Genomic DNA, 23027 nt, shown 5'->3' with positions numbered 1-23027 from the left:
AGCATCAACTGACCCAGGAAATCAAAGAAGAATTCAATTCCACAGATGTTGGGGGCAGGGTTGAAAAAGGGTTTATTTGGTTTTGATTTTTTTTTCTTTCTTTTTGGTTTTGAGACCGGGTTTCTCTGTATAGCCTTGGCTGGCCTAGACTTGCTTTGTAGACCAGGCTGGCCTTGAACTCACAGTGATCTGCCTGCCTCTGCCTCCCGAGTGCTGGGATTAAAGAAATGTGCCATCACACTCGGCTTGGTTTCGATTTTTTGAGACCAGGTTTCTCTGTGTAACCCTGGCTGTCCTGGTGCTCATTCTGTAGACCAGGATGGCCTTGAACCAAGATTCAAATGCCTCTGCCTCCCAGGTACTGGGATTAAAGTCATGAGCCACCACCTCCTGGTCCTAAGACCACAGATTCTTTTTTTTTTTTTTAAGATTTATTTATTTATTATGTATACAGTGTTCTGCCTGCACACCAGAACTTATTATAGATGGTTGTGAACCACCATGTAGTTGCTGGGAATTGAACTCATGACCCCAGGAAGAGCAGTCAGTGCTCTTAACCTGTGAGCCATCTCTCCAGCCCAGACCACAGATTCTTAATTCAAATACATAACACACAAATGGTTCTTACAGAAACTTTGATCCCCACCCCCTTTCTCCCCCAATTCATCCCCATACTTTACAAGTCAGGCCTCCTCCATTTTAAGTAATTGCTCTCAGCATCATCTTCCAAGTTCCCACAATAGTTTGGCAAACTCTGTGCTTTTCTAGTCCAGAGCTTGAAAATTTCACCCCTTCCTCCAGCAAAACATTGTACGGTATGAATGCCACATGGTCAGGTCTATTACAGCGATGCCTGTACACCAATTCCTATCCTAGCTGGCTCTGTTACTGTGATTAAAAAAAAAAAAAAACACTGGATAAACCCAGTGCGGAGGCACACGCCTGTAATCCCAGCACTCAGGGAGGCAGAGGCAGGCAGAGATCTCTGTGAGTTTGAGGCCAGCCTGGTCTACAAAGCGAGTCCACCACAGCCGAGGCTACACAGAAAAACCCTAGATTGAAAAATAACAACAAACAAACAAGCAACAAAAACCACACACATACACACTGGTTAAAAGCAAACTGAAGAGGAAAGGCTTAATTCAGTTTACAGGTCCACTGTTAAAAAGAGGCCAGGGGAGGGGGGCGCTGAAGAGATGGTTCAGTGGTTAAGAGCACTGTCTGCTCTTCCAAAGGACCTGGGTTCAATTCCTAGCACTCACATGGCAGCTCACAACTGTCTGTAACTCCAGTTCCAAGGGATCTGACACCTTCACATTTGGGTAAGTAGCATGATTTTAAGCCAGCATGGTGACACATGCCTTTAATCCCAGCACTCGGGCGGCAGAGGCTGGTGGATCGATGTGAGTTCGAGGCCCGCCTGGTCTACAGAGAGAGTCTAGGACATCCAAGGCAAAACAAAAGACCCTGTCTCGAAAAACAAAACAAAAATAAAAAAAATAAAAAAGAGAGGCCAAGGAGGTGGCACACACCTTTAATTCCAGCACTCAGAAGACAGAGGCAGGTGGATCTTGCTACGTTTTGAGGCCAGCCTGGTCTACAGAGCAAGTTCCAGGACAGCCAGGGCCACACAAAGAAACCCTGTCTCGAAAAAACAAAAGCAAACCAAACCCCCAAAACAGAAGAGGCCGAAGAGGAACCTGGACAGAGGAACTGAAGCAGTGACCCCTCTCCCCTTCCGCCTAGTGGCTTGCTTCCAGGCTCCCAGCCTGCCTGGCTTTCTTAGCTTAGTCCCCCCCACACCCACAGGGACAGGCACCACCCAGAGTGGTTGGGCCCTCCTACATCAATTAGCTATCAAGATAGTGCCCTGCAGACAAGGCCGCAGGACGATCTGATAGAGGTGGATGCTCAATTGAGGTTAACAACCAAGATTAGCTGTCGCAGGCTAGCAGGCTGGGCAGGCTCGCAGGCCAGCCTAGTCTGTCTACTTGGTGAGAGAATTCCAGACCAGCAAGAGACCTTATCTCAAAACAAACAAACAAACAAACAAAAAACAAAACAAAAAAACAAAAACACAAACAAAACAAAACCTAACAAAACGCTTAGGTTGACTTTTGGGACCGGAGAGATGCCTCCGTGGTGAACACTGACTTCTCTTCCAGAGAAGCCAGGATTCAATTCCCAGTACCCTTGTGGTGGCTCATAATTGTCTGTAAACTCCATTTCTAAAGGATTGACACACTCCTCTGGCCCCTCTAGACAACAGGCATATATACATGGTGCACAGACATCCATGGAGGCAAAACACCCAAATACATAAAATCAAATCAAAGGGGAAAAGAGCCAAAACCAAGTGTTTGGAAAAATAATGGAGCAACTGAAATTCTTTTATCCTCCCTTTCTTCCTGCAACCTCCTGCTCACCTCCCCTTCCCCCTCCCACCTTTTCTTTTTTGTTTTTCGAGACAGGGTTTCTCTGTGTAGTCTTGACTGTCCTGTACTTGCTTTGTAGACCGGGCTGGCCTCGAACTCACAAGGATCCGCCTACTTCTGCCTCCCAACCCTAACCCTAACCCTGGTGGTGAGCCACCACCGGTGGTGGTGCAAGCCTTTAATCCCAGCACTCAGGTGTGATTTTGAGGCCAGCCTGGTCTACAAAGGGAGTCCAGGACAGCCAACGCTACACAGAGAAACCCTGTCTCAGAAAAACAAACAAAACAAACAGCAACTACCACCCCCCCAAAAAAAACCCCAGATTTATTTATTTATACAGTAGTCTGCCTGCCTGTGTGCCTGCAGGCCAGAAGAGGGCACCAGATCTCATTATAGATGGTTGTGAGCCACCGTGTGGTTGTTGAGAATTGAACTCAGGACCTTTGGAAGAGCAGCCAGCTCTCTTAATCTCTAAGCCATCTCTCCAGTCCTTTTTTTTGTTTTTGAAAAAAGATTTATTTATTACTATGTATACAGTGCTCTGCCTGCAAATACACCTGTAGGCTGGAAGAGGGCATCATATCATATTACAGATGGTTGTGAACCACCACGTGGTTGCTGGGAATTGAACTCAGGACCTTTGGACAAGCAGGCGGCGCTCTTAACCACTGAGCCATGTCTCTAGCTCCCTGCCCCTTGTTTTGTTTTGTAATAGCATCTTACTGTATAGAAAGAACTGACCTGGATATCTCTCTTTCAAGGATTTAAGCGCATGAGTGTTGTTGCCTGCATGTAGTGGTTTGAATAAAATGCTCACCATAAACCCAACGGGGGGTGGCGCTATTAGGAGGCGTGGCCTTGTTGGAGAGAGTGTGACCCTGGGGGTGGGCTTTCGGGTTTCAAAAGCTCAAGCCAGACCCCCAGCGTTTCTCTCTTCCTGCTGCCTGCTGATCCAAATACAGAACTCTTGGTTACCTTTCTAGCACCGTGTCTGCCTGCATGCCCTATGCTTCCTGCCTCTATGCCAGCCATCCAGCCTCGATGAAATGTTTTCCTTTTTTCTTTTTGATTTTCGAGACAGGGTTTCTCTCTACAGCCTGGGCTCTCTGTGTAGACCAGGCTGGCCTCGAACTCAGAGCGATCTGCCTGCCTCTGTCACCCGAGTGCTGGGATTAAAGGCCTCACCACGCCCAGCTCTTAAAAGTTTTTATGTCAGGTGATGGTGGCACATGCCTTTAATCCTAGTACTCAGGAGGCAAAGACAGGCAGGTTTCTCAGTTCGAGGCCAGCCTGGTCTATGGATTGAGGTCAGCCTGGTCTATAGAGTGAGTCCCAGGATAAACAGAGCTACACAGTGAAACTCTGTCATTTGGACAACAACAGCAGCAACAACAAAACACCCCAGGCATGGTGGTACATGCCTTTAATCTCAGCACTCTGGGAAGCAGACGCAGGTGTATCTCTGTGAGTTTGAGGGCAACCTGGTCTAGGACCGCCAAGGCTGTTACACAGAGAAACATTTTCTGGAAAAAAACTAAAAAAAAAAACAACCAAAAAACAGGTGAAGCCCGGAGGATCAGGAGTTGAAGACCAATGTCAACTATATAGCAAGGTAGCCTTCGCTACAGAATACCACCACAAACAAATAGAGCCCGATGGCAAAATCAGTTAACTCCAGCGTCTACAGAGGTTGAGGCAGAAAGACGGAGCAGCCCGAACCACCACTTGGTTAAATTGTCTCAAAATAAAGGGTAAAAAGAAGCCTGATAACGTAGCTCCGTGGTAGAGAGCTTGCCTCCCACTCCTCTGCCACCAAAAAGAGAAAGAGCAAACAAACAAAACAAATAAGGTGTGATCTGTGCCTTATTCCAATTTACACTAATTTATTTCATCTCCCCTCCTCCTCCTATTGCTTTCTGACGCAGGGTTTTGCTGTTTCCCGTGCTGCCTTTGAGTAGCCCAGGCTAGCCCATAACTCACTTCACAGCTCAATCTAGCCTCAACTCTCCCAATCCTCCTGCCCCTCTCCCTCTTAAACGCTGGGGTTATGCCACGCCCGGCTAATTTTACACGTTTATAGAAACAGATTGATGGTGAATTCTTCCAACAAAATCTGGGCACGAGATGTCTTGCGCCCTTCCTGGAGCGCTGTGATTCTGCTGTGATTGCGAGCATCCCCTGCTCGGCCTCTCTTTCCTTCCTCATCCTTGGCTGCCTTTCTGGCCAAAGCCGGAAGATCCTTGTCATTTGCCGAATTTCCCCGCAGTTTCAGAGAGATGCACCTTTTTCTGCTCGGCTGGTAGGCGGCGCTGTACGATCATCGACTTCTTGCTCCCTTTCGGCCGAGGTCCCCGACCCTGCTCCGCTTAATTCTCAGGAATAGAGAGACTGAACAGGCTTCCGAATCGCCGGTTTCTCTGCAGAACTTTTGTGGCTGCGTCCCGGTCCTGTCAACCTCGCCTCCACCCATTTCTGCAATACCAAACAGGGTCCCTTAGCACTGTTGGTGGATGTGACCTCCAGCTATTCGGGCCTCCAGGGCCAGGCTTGGGAGATCTTGACAAAGCTCCAACCCGGCAGCCCGCTCTTCTCTCTGTCAGCTAATTGTTTAGTCGGATGTTTGTTTATCCTAGAGTGGAGGTGGGGGGGGGGCCGGGTGCGCGGGGGTGGTTGCCCCCAGGGAAGCCCGCTTCCTGTTGTTGGCTTACTCAGCTACCGTTCGCCTTCTTAAGCACTGGGAAGAATTGCAGAGCTGGGAAGGCCCTGCCCAACGGTGCCGTCACACAACAACAACAACAACAACAACAACAACAACAACAACAACAACAACAACAACACTTCCTGAGCCGTTCTCTTGTGCTTACACCGGTTAGAGCCGTCCTGTTAGGGACGTCGATGGGAGCGCTAGACCTGCTGTCGTGCGATAGGAGAGAATTATAAAGAGGTGGGAATAGTCAGTCTGTGGTGGCGCACTCGGGAGGTGGAGTGTGTGTGTGTGTGTGTGTGTGTGAGAGAGAGAGAGAGAGAGAGAGAGAGACAGACAGACAGACAGACAGACAGACAGACAGACAGACACAGAGACAGAGATACCGAGGGTGGCCCAGGGGCTTTAGGATGGTAGAGGGGTGGGCCATCGGATTCAGCCTGAGAGACTTCTGAAAGGACAGGGGATGAGCAGCTAAGGACTTTGTCTTTTTGACTACCATGAGGTTGAATGGCAACTCTACCTTTTGTTTAGTATTCAGTTATGTCTGCATGTGTGTATGTATGTCTGCATGTGTGTATGTATGTATGTATGTATGTATGTGTGTGTATGTATATTGGTTGAGCCAGAGCTACTGGCACTAACAATGCAGCCGAGGTGGACCTTGAACTTCGCTCTCCTTGCCTGTACCTCCACAGGGCTGTGGCGACAGGTATGTGCTGTCACGCCGTTTATGTGGTACTGGTGATTAAGGCCAGGACATGCTAGGCAGGCACCCTATCAGCTGAACTATATACCCCTTGCCTAGTGGACACATTTATCAAAGACCGAGGAAGTGACTCTTCAACCTGAGACTTGAAGAAAAGGGGACAAACTTCAAAAGGGTTTGGAGTGAGACACTGCCTAGTCACGAACTTTCCAAGAGTGAGAGGGTTTGCCTTTCGTTTTTTTATTATTTATTTATTTATTATGTGAATGGGTGGTTTGCCTGCATGGGTACGTGTGCTTGGTGCCAGTGGAGGATAGGAGAGGGGCATGGGAGCCCCTGGAACGGTATTATATGTGGGCAACCATGTGGGTGCTGGAAATCGAATTCAGATCACCTGAAAGAGCATTTGGTGCTCTCCCCTTCCCGCTTTGGTTTCTGGTTTTTAGTTTTTTTTTTTGGTTTTTTTTTTTTTTTTTTGGTTTTTTGAGACAAGGTTTCTCTGTGTAGCCTTGGCTGTCCTAGACTCGCTTTGTAGACCAGGCTGGCCTCGAACTCACAGCGATCCGCCTGCCTCTGCCTCCCGAGTGCTGGGATTAAAGGCGTGCGCCACCACACCCGGCCTGGTTTCTGGTTTTTATTTTCAGACAGATTTTCTCTGTGTAACCTTGGCTGTCCTGGACTCGCTTTATAGACCAGGCTGGCCTCGAACTCACAGGTGTGCGTCACTGTGCCCAGCTGCATTCAGTGTTCTGAAGCCCCCCCCCCCCCCCCCATGGAAAGATGTTATAAAGATAGTTTTCTGTTTTCTGGCTGAGAGGGGTGGCGCATACCTTTAATCTCAGCACTCGGGAGACAGAGGCAGGCAGAGCTCTGTGATTTCGAGACCAGTTTGGTCTACAAAGCAAGTTTAGGACAGCCAAGACTAACACAGAGGAAATGTCCCCAAAACAAACAAACAAACAACAGTTTTCTGGACTCCGTTGTGGGTTGTGTTAGTGCATGCATTCATGTGAGACATAGGATTTGTTAGGTTCTTGATCCAAGGTATGAGTCCAACAATGGCCCACCTTTCCTGACCCCTTGCCCTTTGCCTTTACCCAGTTGATTGGCCAATCATGTCAAAATGAGAATTTGAGTTCCCACCAATGGGACAAGACAAAGTCACTACATCTATCAGGAATAGAAACCTGAAGCCATCTCAGCCCTGTGTGCCCAACAGCCGGGTATGGGTTTTGGCACGTGGTTATACGCTTGCATATGAGTCTGTGCAGATCCTGGGGAGACCAGCAGAGGGCACCAGTTTCCCTGGAACTGCAATTTTAGGCATTTTTCGAGCTGTGATAGAACCTGAGTCCTTTGGAAGAACTGCTAGTGGTCTTAACCTCTGGCCCATCTTTACACCTCCCTGCAAGCACTGCTTTCGCAAAAATACTAATAACAGTAGTACTAATAGTAATTTGTCTTGCTGAGTTATTTTCTTTGTTCTTTTTTTTTTTTTTTTTTTTTTTTTTGGTTTTTCAAGACAGGGTTGCTCTGTGCAGCCTTGACTGTCCTGGACTCACTTTGTAGCCCAGGCTGGCCTCGAACTCACAGCGATCCGCCTGCCTCTGCCTCCCGAGTGCTGGGATTAAAGGTGTGCGCCGCCACGCCCGGCTTCTGCTTTGTTCTTCTTGGTGCAACTCCAACATCATTTTCTCCCATCACTCAAGAGGCAAAAGGACTGTCACCCGTTCAATCCCTGAGCAGCCAGGGATACCTAGTGTGAAAAAACGTCTATCTTTATTTTTACCAACTTTAAGACATTCTGTGTTGAGGATGGATTCCCAGGGCCTTGTGTATGCAGGCAAACATTTTACAAACGAGTTCTAGCCTCAGACCCAGGTAGTGATCTCCTATTTTTTATTCTTATTTTAAATTATGTGTCTATGTGTGTATCTGCGAACTTGGGTGCAGGTGCCCAGGGAGGCCAGGACTTTCGGGTTCCTTTGGAACTGGAGTTACATGTGGTAGCTGTTACTTGAGTGCTGGGAACTGAACTTGGGACCTCTGCAGGAACCCACTTTTTTTTTTTTTTAAAGATGTATTAATTTATTATGTATACCATGTTTCACCTGCATGTGCACCTGCAGGCCACAAGAGGGCACCAAATCTCAGTATAGATTGAATTCAGGCCCTCTGGAAGATCAGGTGGTGCCCTTAACCTCAGAGCCATCTCCCTAGCCCCGAACCCACTCTTTTCTTCCTTTCCTTCCTTCCTTCCCTCCTCCTCCCTCTTCGTATTTCTCTGGGTAGCCCTGGTTATCCTGGAACTCCCTCTGTAGACCAAGCTGGTCTCTGCCTCCTGAGGGCTGGGATTAAAGGCACATATATTGAGGTTTTTGTTTTGTTTTGTTTTTTCTGTTTTAGCTCTGGCTATCCTGGAACTCTGTAGACCAGGCTGGAGAAGAACTCCTCTCTTCAGAACCTGCCCTCCTAACAAACTCTAAATGAGAGGCTTCATTGCTGGAGTGGTTTTGTGCACATGTAATAATTTTATTTAGCAAGCGGAAGTCATTCCCCTACGCCAACCCCCCTCCCCCTCGTACATTTAGAGACACAGTAGCTCTCCCTTAACTCCCATGTTGCTATCTGATGTTTCAGTCACCCGAGGCCAGTTGGGAGATATAAATAAGAGATCACACTCACATTTCTTTCCTTACAGCATAACATATTCATAGTTGTTCTATTACTGTCGTGGTGAATCCCTTGCTGAAAGTAATTCATCGACTATTATAGATGTTACTGTATGGAGAGCTCCCATGTTTTACAGCGTTCTAGTGGTTCGATGACCCCACTGGGAATCGTGGCTTATAGGGGCCATTATACCGCACCCAAGTCTCCAAGCAAGCGACCCTTTTGAGCTGGGTCCTCTTATTCCCACTTTACGGATGAAAAGCCTGGACAGTAGTGCAACGCCTCCTAGGAAACACGTGCTTCCTTTTATGCATTCCACACACTTCTTATTCAGGCGCCGGGAAAGCCCGTCTTTCACAATCCATCCTTCCGGAGGGCTCCCAGAGGAACTGAGGATTAGAGGGGAGCCCTCTCCCATCACCATTTCCCCTGCAAGCACCCAAGGTGACATGTGGTATGCTGTCATTTGCCCGATGATGACCCGGTTGGCCCAGGCTGCAATGCAGGAGCCTGCCCTCCCTGTGCCCGGGACCAAGCACTGGGTGAAATCACCAGCAACCTGTATCAACGCGCCCGGCCCACAGGGGTTTTTTTTTTTTTTTCCTTCAGCGCCCGGGAAAGAGCACGTGCCCTCTGTCCCCGCCCACTCTTCCGGGCCGACCAACTGCGAGGCTCGGATTGGGCTGCGGAGGACCACGCCCCCTCCCCTCGCCCAATAGGCTCTCTCCCTGGGTACGCTCCCTCCTTCGCGGCCCCGCCTCCACACCCCACGTTACGTCCATCCCTCTCTCTCTTTCTGCGGGGCGCCCCCCCCCCAACCCCCCGTTAACCCGAGGCTGCAGCTCGACCAGGCGAATCCACCTCCCCCCATCTCCCATTGGCTGGTGAGGTCCCGCGCGAGCGGGATGGAGCCCCCCCCCACACACACACAAAGTCCCCGCCTCTCAGGAGCCGGGCCATTTGCCTCTCAGAGCTGGCTTTCTCCGGGAGCCGGTGCGCGCGGCGTGTTGTGTGTGGGGAGGGGCTGCGGGGATCTGCCGCCCGGAGCGCGCAGGGCCGGGCGCGCCCCCTCCCTCCCGTCCGTGGCCTCGCAGGCTGCAGCCGTCCGTGCGCACGCGCACTGAGCCCGCCCCCCCCCCCCGCGCCCCAAATCCCCCGCCGCCGTGCCCTCCCGGGGCCAGTGCGCGGTTTGTCCTCGCGCGCCGCCGGGAATCGGGCGCCGCAGCCGCTCGGGTAGCGGCGATTTCCTCGGGCGCGCACGCGCACTCGGCGCCCTTCGTGTCCGCGCGTGCCAGCCAGCCAGCCAGCCAGCCTTCCCGGGCTGCGGTCCTCGCGGCGCGCTTGTCCCCATAGGGCTGCTATCCACCGTCCGACACTCCCACCCTCCACCCACCGCCGCCCCCCGCCCCCCCCCCCCCCGACACATCAGAAACGCACGCGCACTGGCGAGAGGGTCTCCAGCGCGCGCACGGGCACGGCGGCCGCAGGAAGGAGGTGCCGCCGCCGCCGCCGCCGCCATTGCGCGGGAGGGAGGGAGGGAGCGAGCGAGCGAGCGAGGCTGGTCCGCCCTCCCCTTAGTTCCCGCCCCTCCCCCCTTTCCCCCTCCCCGCCCCCCGCCCCGAGGGAGAGCCGCGGTGCTGCGGGAGGAGGAGGAGGAGGAGGAGGAGGTGGTGGAGGAGGCGGAGGAGGGAGCCCGCGAGGGAGGGTCCGCCCGGCCCCCCGCCGCCGGAGCCGCCGCCACCGCCGCCACAGCCGCCACAGGAACGAGTCGCCAGGGGAACATGGCGCCGGGCCCGCCGTCGCTGCGGCCGGGATCGCGGAGGCCGGGGCCGCGCTGAGGGCGCCCCCAAGGCTGGTGAGTGCGGCGGAGAGCCCGCGGAGGGGGGGGGGGAATGTGGGGACGGGCGAGGCGCCGGGCGCCGCCCCGCTGCGGGATCCAAGGGTGGGGGGAAAGGCGGGGACCGCGGGGCCCGGAGCCCGCGAACAATGGAGGAGCCGGAGGGGGAGGGGAGGCAGCGCCCCCTCCCTCCCCAAGCGCCCCACGGTCCCCGCGTCTCAGCCGCTGCATGCCCGGGCCCGGCCCGCGCGGCCCGCCTTGCCCTTCCTATTCGCCGCTGTCCCCGCAGCCCTGCAATCCCGGCGTCTGCCTGCACACACACACGCCCCACCACGACCCGATTTGAGGGTTGGGGGTGGTGGTGGTTGATCTCGATGTCTCACAGCCTCCACTCGAGATATCCGACTCCTAATCCTGAGCCGCCTCCTTTCCCACTTCCTCCCCCCCCCCTCCCCCAGGCATACCCATCGCCGCCTCCTGGAGTGGGCTGTTGTGCTCCTGGGACGACCTCTGCATCCCTTCTGACGCCCACTTTGGACATCCGTGGCCCTTCTGTCTTACCTGTTTTCTGTTAGCATCACTTTTTTTTGGGGGGGGGGAGGAGGTCCCAGGCGTCCTCCTCCTTTGGCCTATCTGCTGTTATTATTCCTGCCTTAGAACATCTTGCATTCCCAGGAGCTGTCCCTTTAGGACCTGCCGTTCCACCTCCGGGGAGGTCCATGCTAGACCTGTGTAGATGTAGGCACTGCTGTCCTCCTTGTCTTCCCTTTAGACTTAATTCTTCCTCTCACTTGGGGGCTAACAGCCCCACACTTATGTCCCCCCCCTCCCCGGCCCAGACCTGCTGCACCTCCCTGATGCCCCTAAGCTGCTTCAACCGTTCTCAGGTTCTGATGCTCCTTGCTTGCATCCTTCCCTTCTCAGGGCTTGCTCCCGTTTATCATTCAGACCCTGTCCTCTTTTTCCAGACCCCTTCTGCCTGCCAACTCTGCCCCTTGCCGGAGCTCTGATCTTGCACCCGCACTCCCCTGCAGTGCCTGGCCTCTTTTTCTTTTTTTATTTCTTTTTCTTTCTTTCTTTTTTTTTTTTCCTCTTCTTTTACCCCCTTTTCTGTCCCTCATTTCTGCCATTTCCTATAGAAGACCTCTGCCCTAACCCTAACTGCACTCAGTTGTGCTGTGTCCTCTTTCCCACCTTATATCAGTGGTCCTCAGCTCTGCTCCATTCATCATCCATTCCCCCCCCCCCCAATCTTCTGTAAGTTACTCTACACCTGCTGTCTGTGTCTTCTAGGCTGCTGGCGTGCCTCTGCACCTCAGATGATGCAGACCCTGGCCCTCCACACTCTGCCCGTTCTGCATTTCCTAAGCTTACCCTACCTACCTTCCTTCTTTCCTTCCTTCCTTCCTTTTCTTTCTTTTTTTAAAACGGGCTTTCCCCTTCTCTTTCCTTGGTGTCCCCTCCCCACAGCTCGCTCCCTCCCTTCCTCCCTCCCTCCCTTTTGGAGCTGTCCATTTGTCGGCATATTTTTGACCTGTTTTAAATTTAACTAGCGCTGCCCCTGTCAGACTGGTCATCTTCACCACTGAGCCCTGCTTGTGTCCTATGTGTCCTGCCTTCGGTCCCTCTCACACCTAAGCCGGCCACCAGCCTTTTCCTTTTCATTGAGCTCCGTTCAGCCATTCGCTGCCCCCATTTCCCTCTGCCTCTTAGCCTCCTTTCCATTAGTTCTGACCCGAAGGTGTAGTTCCTTTCTTGTTATTCCCGTCCCCCCCCGCTCCCTTCTTGGAGCCTCCCAAATTCTTGGATAGATGCTCATTTTCTTTTGATACCCCTCTCCCAGCTCCTTTCCTCTCGGGCTCTCCCCCTTTTTCCTCGAACCCTTCAGGCTCCCTTTCCAACACTTCACTCCCACCCGACCTGCTTCTCGGGGCTCCCCACGGGGGCTACCTGCGATAGGTTCCCATTGAGGGCATCCCCCTTTACCCCTTTACGTCTGCTTCACCTGCTCTGCATCTCTCAGCCTTTGCTGGGGGGGGGGGGGGGGGGGGAGGCTGGACCGAGGTCCTCTAGGCACCAGTCCAGGCTGCAGAGTCTCTGTGGAGCCCTGAGTGTTGGGATTTTTATCCTCAAAAGTCCTCCTGAGACCTGCTACAGAAGCGCGCTTGACTGGTTGCCGCTCTCTGCAGTCTGGGAGCATCCCCCCCCATTTCTCTGATTCGGACCAAGGTTAGTGGTGGTGGGTAGGATTCATCCAATTGCCCCATCTCCCCCCCCCCCCCACCTCCCGTTCCTTCTCTGGGCTAAATAGCTTTGTGTCCTTGGGGAAGGGGACTGCAGCTGCCCTGTTCTCACTCTCCCTCCCTGCCTCTCTGAGCTGTTGTAGACTCTTGAACTCTACCCTCCTCTGCCTCCACACCAGCACCACCAGGGGAGCATTCAGAAGTATGCTTTTGTTTTGTTTTGTTTTTTTGAGAGTCAACCTCCCCCCCTACCCCCCCAGCTGAAAAGTCATCTGTTTTACTCCAGGTCAGGGAAATGCTAGGTCTGCAGGTCCCGAGGGGGTGTTGTGGCCACACTTGATGTTTACTGCTCCGGCCTTGAGAAGTGTCTTGGCTTCTCTCTTGGCCTTTGGTTAATGCTGTGACCTCGGGGGTGGGGCTAGACCCAGTAGGTTTCTTCCCTTTTTCACCTCTGCCCCCTGGAAGACTCCGCCAGCTTCCTGGTCTTCAAAAAATGGTGAGGGCCTGGGTTTGGGAAGCACTTTGCGGTTGTTGTTGAAAGAAAGAAAGAATGCCAAGTGTCACTCGGCTTTCTGCCGTCTGGTTTTGCCGGCACTCCCAGCCACAGGAGCCCAGTGCTACTGGGCAGGCCCGTGCGGGGTTCCTGAGCTCCCGAGCGTGCGGAGAACCAGTTCGTGAGTTCCAGTCGCCCGTGTGTTATGAAGGACTTGGTTGGGTAGAGTTGGAGACAGCTGCCGAGCGCTGGCTGATTTGGGATGGCTGTCGGTGAACTGTGGCTTTCCTGCTTCTAGCCCTGTGTTCCTCAAGTTCCTCAAGTTCCTTGGTGACTTTGTGGTGGGGTTCAGGAAATTCATTCAGAGGTAGAGGTAGCTTTTTACGGAGAGCCACCTGACCATAGCCGTCTTTAACTCGGGAGAGAGGACCTTTGGCATGCAGTTGGTTTATTTATTTTATTTCTTAAGTAAACATAAATCTAAATCAAAAGGCTCTTTTTCCCCCTCCCTGTGGCCTAGGGCAATTGCATATTAAGACAGCTGTCCAGCTGTGAAGGCACATTTACTGGAAGGGCTTTCTTTCTTAACTGAGCTATGATGAGACTGTTTATTTCAGCACCTGCTTAGAAATAGTTCTGTGTGAACACATTTGAAATAAAAAAAAAAAAAACAACCTTCACTGTCATCTACAGAATTAGACCATTGACTCATCCAATGTTAGGGCATTTGTGTACAAGAACACGGGGGTGGGGGGTTTGCACAATAGATGTGTGTGGCTCTCCTAGCTTTTTAGGACTGTAGGTTTTCTGGGTTTGGATCTTGTTTCTTCTCAGTTCTGTACTGTGGTTGGAAGGCAGTGTAGAACGTTGCTAGGCTTGTTCCGCCGCTGCACTGCAGGACTTTAAACTCTGACGAGGGGAGTGGGGATTTTGATGCTGGGTGTTAACTTTGGTTTCTTTCTTTGGCCCCGTGTCACAGTCTCCTGAATTTATTTTAGAGTTTGTGTTCTCCGTGCCAGTACAAACAGTTGTCTTGTTTTTCATTCTTAGTGTGGCGGTGACACCTAATTGAGAATAGGAAAGACTGTGTATGCAGCTACAGTGTGTGTTTTCTAGAGTTTTCCTAACACGGGTAGCCTAAAAAAGTTGTGCGTGCTCAAAGCTGGAGTTCACATAATAGAGAAGAGACAGACAGAACAAAGAGATGCTTTTCCTCCCCTCTAGGAACTGGTGTCCAGGCCTGTCAGGGTTCTCTGGGGGGGGGGGGCTCCAGTGCCAGAACTGACATTTGCTGTCACTATGGGATTGGGTGCTACAGAGATGTGAGGTGGTAGCCTTGGCCTTCTGGAGCAGTTTCTGTGCCAGTTGGGGCGGAGTGTGAGGCAAGAGATGGCAGCAGACGACTTTTTTTTTCCCAGCGCACTAGCATGTCTTCAAGGGCTCTTTACCCTGTCTAGATTTCTAGAACTAGCCTGCTAAGAATTCTGGACCTTTCTCAGCCCCTCCCCGTCTCTTGAAAACCACCTTTCTTTGTGCTCATGCCCCTTCTCCCTTGCCCATTGCCTCCAGTGTTTTGTTATTGTTGTTGTTGTTTTTGTTTTTTTTTTAACTGGCCTGATGGTGCTTCAGGAAAAATAACAAGTCAGAAACCATCAGTCTTCTTCATTCCAGACAGATGGTTGCAGGTGTCCAGCCCGAATAGTGACTTTTGGAAAAGGACAGTCTGGCCAGAGTGCAGGTTGCACAGGTAGTGGAAAGCCATAGCCTCACGGGCTGTGTGTGTGGTCAGTCTTCCAGATAGAGCAGAGCAGGCTGAGTCCCAGCTGAAGGTGGGTAAGGTCATATGGTTTAGATTGGTTTTCTATCCTTGGCCTGGTAAGGGCTCCTGAAAGGTGTTGGGCCTCTGGCAGGCCCCTTCTTGCCATCTCCTGGGATTGTTGTCATTTGCCACCTGGCAGTTTAAACAGTGTGTTTGCTCATTTATTTTATTTTATTTTTTTTCTGAGACAGCATCTCACAAGGCTTCTATCTGGACATGTAGCCGAGGGTAGCTTTCAGCTCCTCCTTAAGCTTCTAAAATTTAGGGATTGCATTGTACCACATGTGGTACAATTAATCCAGTCTGTGTGATGTTTGATTAATCATTTACCTCTTTAAAATTTCTGTTTCACAAACTCCAAGATTATTCGCCTGTAGAGGGAAGGCAGCTGGCAGAAATGCCCTGTTAGGCCTTGGAGTTTGCAAATCCTTGGAACCTAGTTTGAAAATCAGCGCCTCCTTCGTAGGTGGGGAAATGAAAGGCTTGCCTGGGCTCACGCTGTAGGCTTCTGCTATAGTGAAGAGCACGGGACAGGAGCAGGGCCTTCCTTCTGTCAAGGCCTGGCCCTAAGTAGTTAGCATTGGGGACAGCTTGCTTTTCCAGCGGGCTGGAGACCCATCTGAAGAAGCCCTTCCCTCATGGCAGACTCCACTCAGTGGAACATGCTGGGGCTCAGCACCCCGGGCTGTACTAGGACCCCCCTTTTGCCCTTGTCATGTCCTGAAACAACTGAGATGGGGCTTTTCCAGGGCTCGGAGGAGACTGAACAGCCTTACCCTTGTGAGTGCTTCCCCCCCCCCCCAACAGAAAATAAACACTGCCACTTTCCTCAGGCATTCACATGGAGACTAGTTTATAGCATGGGCGGGGGTGTGGGGGGGTCAGCTTTCTCTCCAGATTGTATTAGCTATATAACTCAGCTTACACCTCTTTTATAAAATGGTAGGGAATTTCTCAAGCTGAGTCATTGTTGACCTAGGCTCTCAAATAGCAGTGGTCTGAATAGCACTTGAATTGCTGGTATTAAGAAATGCAAACAAATCGTTCATGTTCATCTTCCCAAAAGCTTATTTCTATTTAACTTTTGATACAATACTTTATCAGACTTTATCTATAAAGAATTCATGAGGGGGGGAACAAAGAATTTGTAAAAATAAGTGAGCCCCTGTCAACCTGACTTTTCGTTTGTGGGCATCTGGGATACTGAGGAATACCACTGAGCTCAGTGGAGACCTGGGTACCTCCAGCATGAAGCATCATTACAAGAATGTAATATTTGTTTTTGCTGCAAATAGCCACCTAGGCTACCTCCCCTTACGAAAGGAGTGCTGCTGTGTTAGGGACTCTGGAGCCCTGTGACTTGGGCATCTGTTTATGTCTTCATAAACCTTTGTTCTTCCCTGGCCTCTTCCTGGTCACTGTGGTGACTACAGCAAGTTGGCAATTTCTATGCTCGCGCGCGCACACACACATACAGCTGAGCATGGTTGCACATACCATGCTAGAGGTGGAGGAAGGAGCAACCCTCAACTACTTAATGAATTCAAGGCCAGCCTGAGCTACATGAGATCCTGTCTCAAAAATACCCCCTAAAAAACAACAAACAAACTAGAAAAAATGTTGAGGAAACTCCCATCCTGACCCTTTGACTTACTAGCTCTGTAATTTGGGAAGACTGTTTCCCTTCTTGCAGAATGAAGGGAATGTGTCAGATGGCTCCTACCCTGCCTTAAACTGTCTAGCCAGCATGTTATGAGATTTGGTCTTTTTGTTGTTGTTGTTAAATCCAGGTATCATAAAATTAGGTAAAGTAACAGAAGCTACAAATGTTTCGCCAAGTATTGACTGCTTTACTTCATATTTTTTTTTAGGAGACAGATATTTAAGTACCTCCAAGTGCTGCTTTTTGGTGCTGGGCAGGAGCCCTGGAACAGCTGCTGCTGGGCATGTGCTCCACCACTGACTGACAGCCCCAGCCAAGAGTTTCTTCTTTTGAGAATATTCATTAGGCAACTGGAAATGTATAGGTGTAATTACTGCCATAGTTTGTCAGTTTACATTAAAAAAAGTTAGGAGGTGGGTGTGTAGCTTAGTGGTCATCTTTTGTCTGGCATGCATCAGGCCCTGGGTTCCATTTCTAGAACTGTAGTCAGCCAATGCAAAACATTAAAAGGTACCTAGAGACTAAAAGTGGCACACGTTTTAAATCCCATCCCTTGGGAGGCAGAGGCAGGCGGATCCCTGTGAGTTCGAGGCCAGCCTGGTCTACAAAGTGAGTCCAGGACAGCCAAGGCTACACAGAGAAACCCTGTCTGGAAAAACCAAACCAGCCAACCAACCAACCAAACAACAACAAAAAGAAACCATACCTAGATGTACAGGGAGAAAGCACTGCTTCTTAGTTTTGTCTTATTTGCTCACTACAAATATTACATTTGTTCATTTATTTGTGTGTGTGTGTGTGTGTGTGTGTGTGTGTACATGTGTGTGTGTACATACATGAAGGTCAGAGGACACCATATGAGAGTCAGTTCTCTCCTTCCACTAATGTGGAACCTGGGGACTGAACTCAGTCAAACTCAGGTGTCAGATGTGGCAGCAGGACCTTCCATTCACTGGGTCGTCTTGCCCAGCTCACTATAGCTATTTAGTAACCCTGACTTGGAATTGAAAATCACCGTTGGGGGGAGAGTGTGTTAGCCAGCTGTGGCTAATGCATAGCCTTCCCACTTAGAAGACATTTAAGAATACATTCTTTCAGAGGACCCAGGTTCTATTACCAGTACTCACAAGATGACACACGGCTGTCTATAACTCGGTTCCAGGCTCCGTTGCCTTGTTCTGCCCTCCGCGGGCGCCAGACACACAGGATGCACAAACATACATGCAGGCAAAACTCCCATACACATAAAATGAAAAGAAATACACGTGCATTTGCGTTGAACCTTTTCCTATCTGCGTTTCAATGAAAGGTCAAAATCGTGGTTTATCCCTTGGAGCCTGTGTTAGGCATAAGACAAAAGAAAATGATCATTGTTAATTGCCACAGGTAATTAAAAAGGGCTCTTTGTTCAGTAACAAATTGATTGTGTACAAATGAAAGTCAGCGCTGCATTAATGCAAGCTTACTAGAGTTATGAAATCTGTGTCTTCAGCAGAATGGCTCAGCGTGAGGACCACCTGGGGGGCGGGCGGGACAGTGCCCTGATACTGCTACATCCTCCGAGCTGTTACTGTTGGCTGGGCTCTAAGAAATGTCTCCCTCTGATTGGTCAATTGAATGCAGACAGAACCTTTTCTGAGAAATGGAGAAGGGAGGACGGATTCTGACGGCTACAGGAGTGAGCCCCAGCTGTTGGCATGTGCCCAGCATTAAAGCCACAAAGAATGAAAATGGCAGTGGCTTTTGGGCTTGTGATGTGTTTATGAGGAACACAGATCTTTCTAAGTTAACTTCATCATTATTATTACCGACTTTGTGGGTGGCAGGTTTGAGAGTTCCTGTATGAACATGCTCCACAGCTTGATGCCAGTGGAGGACGCTGGTGTTAGGTGCCCAGAACTGAAGGCATAAGGGAGTATATGCCTTCTAGTGTGGGTACTGGGAACTGAACCCAGGGCCTCTGCAGCTGTAGCAGGTGCTCTTAACTACTGACTGTTACCTCTCTAGCCCCAACAAATGGTGTGTGTGTGTGTGTGTGTGTGTGTGTACATATGTGTACATATACATATACACATTATTAAGTCAAGGTCTCACTGTAACCCTGGCTAACCTGAAACATACTTTGTAGAATTTGGTGGCTTTGAGCACACAGAGACCCTTCTTCCTTGGCCTCCTGAATGCTGGGATTTAAAGGTATGTGTCTTCATGCCCAGCCACTTAGGCACAATTTTAAGAGTTACACAGTTGTAGATGTATACATAGTTACCTGTTTAATTAACTAATTTTGGTTTTTTGAGACGGGGTTTCTCTGTGTAGCCCTGGGTGTCCTGAGCTCACTCTGTAGACCAGGCTGACCTTGAACTCAGAGATCTGCCTGCCTCTGCCTCTCAGTGCTGAGATTAGAGGCATGTGTCACCACTGTCCTGATAATAAAATAATTTTGTGGCAAGGATCTCACTGTGTAGTGCTGGCTAGTTTCTCGCCTCAGCTCCCTGAATTCTGGGATTGCAAGCATGCAGCACCACACTGGCCTATGAGTATAGGCTAAGAAGCAGAGGTGCAGACCAAGAGCCTATATGAATATATTGACGTTTATAAGCTTAAAAGAACAAAATATAAATGTTTTAACCTTAGGAGAATCACTACTTATGGAAGAGTCTGAAGTCATTTTAAAAATGTTTTTCAGGAATACTTGACATGGGAAAGTGCACACAAAATTAAGCGTGTGGGGGGGAAGCAGGATGTAGAGCTACACAGGGTGAATCCAGTTAAAACATGGGAAGAGGGGAAGGGAGAACGTGCTGAGGGACTAGTTGAGCTATCTGCGTTGTCGTGTTTGGGCTGAGAACCAGTTTCTCCGGAGTTGTGCATGGTTGTGTGTGTGTGTGTGTGTGTGTGTGTGTGTGTGTGTTTACCTTCATATAGCTATCTGTGCATCACATGCCTGTGCCCAAGGAGGACAGAAGAAGTCAATGGAGCTCCAGGAACTGGAGTTACAGATGGCTGTGGCCAACATGTGGGTGCTGGGAACTGAAGCTGGGTCATGAACAAGATCAGCAAAGTCCCTTAACCCCTAAGCTCTCTTACCTGCCTGGCTGGTTTGTTTTTAAAGACTGGGTCTCACTTAACCCTTTCTGGCCTTGAACTTGCTGTGTACATAAGGCTGACCTCAAAGTTACAGGGATCTGCCTCCCTTCCCCTGCATCTGCTCTGTTGGGATTAAAGGTGTGTATCACCGTGCCAGCTGGATTTTATTGTATTTTATTTTAAATATTTATTTAATGTATATAGGTGTTTTGTGTGCGTATGTCTGCACCCCACGCCTGCCTGGTGCCCTCAGAGGCAGGAAGAAGGCATTGGAGCCCCTGGAACTGGAGTTAAGATGTTGTAAGCGGCTCTGTGGGTGCTGGGAATTGAAACTGTGTCTTCTGGAAGAGCAGCCAGTGCTCTTGGCTACCGAGTCACCTCTCCAGCCAGCACTCCTGTACTATGTTTTTGAGAAATTATTTTAACATAGGCAGCTTTGAGGGATGCTATGCATGCCACTAGGCATGTGCGGAGGTCAGTGGGCAGCTTTGTGGAGTGTATTTTCTTTTTGGGGGCGGGGGTTGGGTTGAGACAGGGTTTCTCTGCGTAGCCCTGGCTGTCTTAGAACTCACCCTGTAGACCAGGCTGGCCTTGAACTCAAGAGATCTGCCCAGTGCTAGGTTTAAAGTCATGTGTCCCCACGCCTGATTCTTGATTTAAGGAAAAAAGTTAACCAAGTTGGTTGTACTGTATATTTTTCTATATAAACACGAAAGAAAATTATGCTGAAAAACAAGAAATTAAGAACGTGGAGATCTTTTGGACTCTAGTCTCTCCAGGGCAGTCACTTTCTCATAGAGTAATTGAATTAATTATTAACAACAGCCGCTGCTTCCTCTGTACCAGCGCCTGCCAGGCACTCCTTCCGTGCCGCCCAGTCACCCGCCCGGGTGGGCAGCATTGGCAGCTTCTAGGTGGGGAATTGAGACACAGGAGTGCGGGGCTGGCCTACCGCTACCTGGCTAACCAGCCTGTGTGGAAAGCTTCCCTGATCTGCTTTTTCCTTTCCAGAATGTTCTACACAGTGATCTCCTGAAGAGACCTACAGTCATTTTGGTGGCTGGCAGTTGGAGTATAGTTCTGTTCAGCAAATCCGTTGTCCCCCAGGTGTTCTTGGTTCAGGGAGAGTCAGGTCAAAGTCAGGAATAGCTATGAAGTTAGTTACGTCTTTTTCACATTTTGGGGGGCTTTAGTGGCGAAGGTTACGGTGCAGAGAGAGAGAGACAAGGGTCTCACTAGATTGCCCAGGCTTACTTTGAACTGGAGATCCTCCTGCCTCAGCCTCCCAAGTGTTGAGATTACAGGAATGTGTCAGCAAACCTGACCTAGGCCTTCTCTTTTATGGGCCAAAATGGTTTTTTTAAAGAGTTAAGTAATTTAAGCCAATAGCACAGCCCACGGGAGGTGGGAGCGGAAGGCTGTTGAGTTAGTTCAGAGTCCTCCTCAGCAAGCTAGGACGGTTTGGCCTACCTGATGCCCGAGCTGCAGATCCTGTCTCATAAAAGATGTGCATAGTTCTACTGAATATCTAATCTGCTTAATCCCATCTATTCAAATACTTTACATGGTTAGGAGCTGCTGAGCAGAAGAGAGCAGGCTGGCTCTTTGTAGCCCATGGGTGTAAGAACAGAAGTTGTGTTTAGTCTTCCACCCCCCTCTGCAGCCAGGTACACAAATGGAGCGTCCTGCTCCCCAGGTATGTGGGCCACTCAGGAACAAAGTCCTCTCTTCCCTTACAGGCAGCACAGGGAGCACACTGTTTCTGTACCCAAAGGCACACATTTTAGAGGCCAGTGGCCTGATTCTTTCTTCCTGATCTTACCTTAAAGAATCAAGTGTGACTAAACATTTCAATGCAAGAGTGCATTGACTGGGTCTAAGACTGATTGCATCTGAGGAAAAAAAAACATTTTTAGGAAACCAGTCGAGGTTCATGTTTCTCTTAAATAAGGAATGATTTGGGCCAGTGTGTAGCTGAGTGGTGGAGCGCTTGCCTGTGCACAGTCCGACTTCATCCCCAGCACCACAGGGAAGAAGGCATAATTAGCCATTTAACAGAACACTCATATGCGTGGCACATGCCTTCTTACTTGCCACTAGTGTTTGCTCATGGGGGCTAGCTCCGGAAGACCTGAGGGCCAGTTGCCGTGTGAAGGAGTGTATGAGGGGGAAATAGCGAATGTGGGGCTGGGTGTGGAGGCATGCCTGTACTCTCAGCACTCAGGAGGCCGAGGAACTTGTCTTGAGGTTAGCCTGGGGTGCGTAGCTGGTTTCTGTTTTAAATTAAAAAAATCAAGGCTGGGTAGAGGCAGTTGGACCTCTAGGAACTAAGACCCTATAAATAAAATAAAGTAAATAAGCCAAGACGTTAGGCAGCTCTGTGGGAATTTGTGTGTGTGTGTGGTGGTCTTCTTGTTCTGGTCCCAAGACCAGAAGAACCCAGGGCCTCGATGCTCAGCTTCGTTGCATTATTTTTATTTCTACAGCAGGATCTTATGATGATGTCCACCTGTAATCTCAACGCATGGCAGGTGGAGGCAGGGGGATTAGACTTTTAAGACCGGCTGTGGCTGCATGAGATCCTGTCTCCAAAAAAGGTGCAGGGAGCTGCCAGGAGGTTTAGCTCACTTCATAGAGTGTTCCCTGGGTCCCACTGCTTAAATCAAGCATTTGCGTTTGAGGGCAGCCTGGGCTGCAAGCGACCCCGTCTTCATTGTGGTGCCCCCTTCTTCCAGGAGGTAAGGCTTTGAGGAGAAGCCTGGCCGGATTCAGGCTTGAGTGCTTTGGTCCTTACTGGGATTCCTCACACGGTCCAGGCTTCTCTGCTGTTGTCATTTGCTTCTTACCAACCTTATGACGGGAGGCTGGTGGTTTACTTTTATTGTGAGTTGTCTATAAAATGGGCTAAATACCTACTCTGCCTGCTTTAATCTTTCACCACCATGGACTAAGTGTGGTGAGAATGCTGTAAAGTTGGGAAACCCTTGAGCTTGTGGCGAGGATGGACAGTGTAGCAATGTCCAGGTAAGCATTAGGCTGCCCCAGGCTGGATTTGCTGGGGTAACCTGAGCAGACCAGCTGCGAGCCTTGTTATCGCTTGCTCTTTGAACAGCTATCTCCACAACCCAACTGCTAGTAGCTTGCCCCCAGGATATACTGAGTTTTGGGGTCTTATCAGCAGGTATCTCATATTTGGAGATGTTAACTCCTGGTCACAGGCCAAACATCAGTTGTTAATGTTTGTCAGACCTTCCAGCCCTAGGCCAGACCTCAGCCACTTTCGCTCTCGGCAGGCTGCTGCCTGCACCTTGTCCCAGTCCGTTCCCTCTCACCTAAGGCTGAACCCCCTTAGGCAAGACAGACT

The 23027-nt window shown here is 50.2% G+C and overlaps 1 protein-coding gene across 3 annotated transcripts in view; it reads left to right on the top strand.

Annotated features, from left to right (window-relative positions):
- Nucleotides 1-10116: 10116 nt before the first annotated feature.
- ARHGAP35 (Rho GTPase activating protein 35) overlaps nucleotides 10117-23027 on the top strand; it is a 104785-nt gene continuing 91874 nt past the window's right edge. The window contains exon 1 of one of the 3 annotated variants that reach the window (XM_084770991.1): nucleotides 10117-10376. The gene's annotated coding sequence lies outside the window, so the exon portion shown is untranslated. Of the gene's footprint in view, nucleotides 10377-13178; nucleotides 13276-22265; nucleotides 22402-23027 lie in introns of those variants that run through there. The other 2 variants (XM_084770993.1, XM_084770992.1) reach the window with 2 other exon arrangements.

This window comes from Acomys minous (assembly GCF_964271855.1).
Source record: "Acomys minous genome assembly, chromosome: 20".
NCBI classification, from domain to species: Eukaryota; Metazoa; Chordata; class Mammalia; order Rodentia; family Muridae; genus Acomys; species Acomys minous.
Note: the sequence above shows the minus strand (reverse complement) of the source record. Positions and strands in the feature narration are given on the sequence as shown.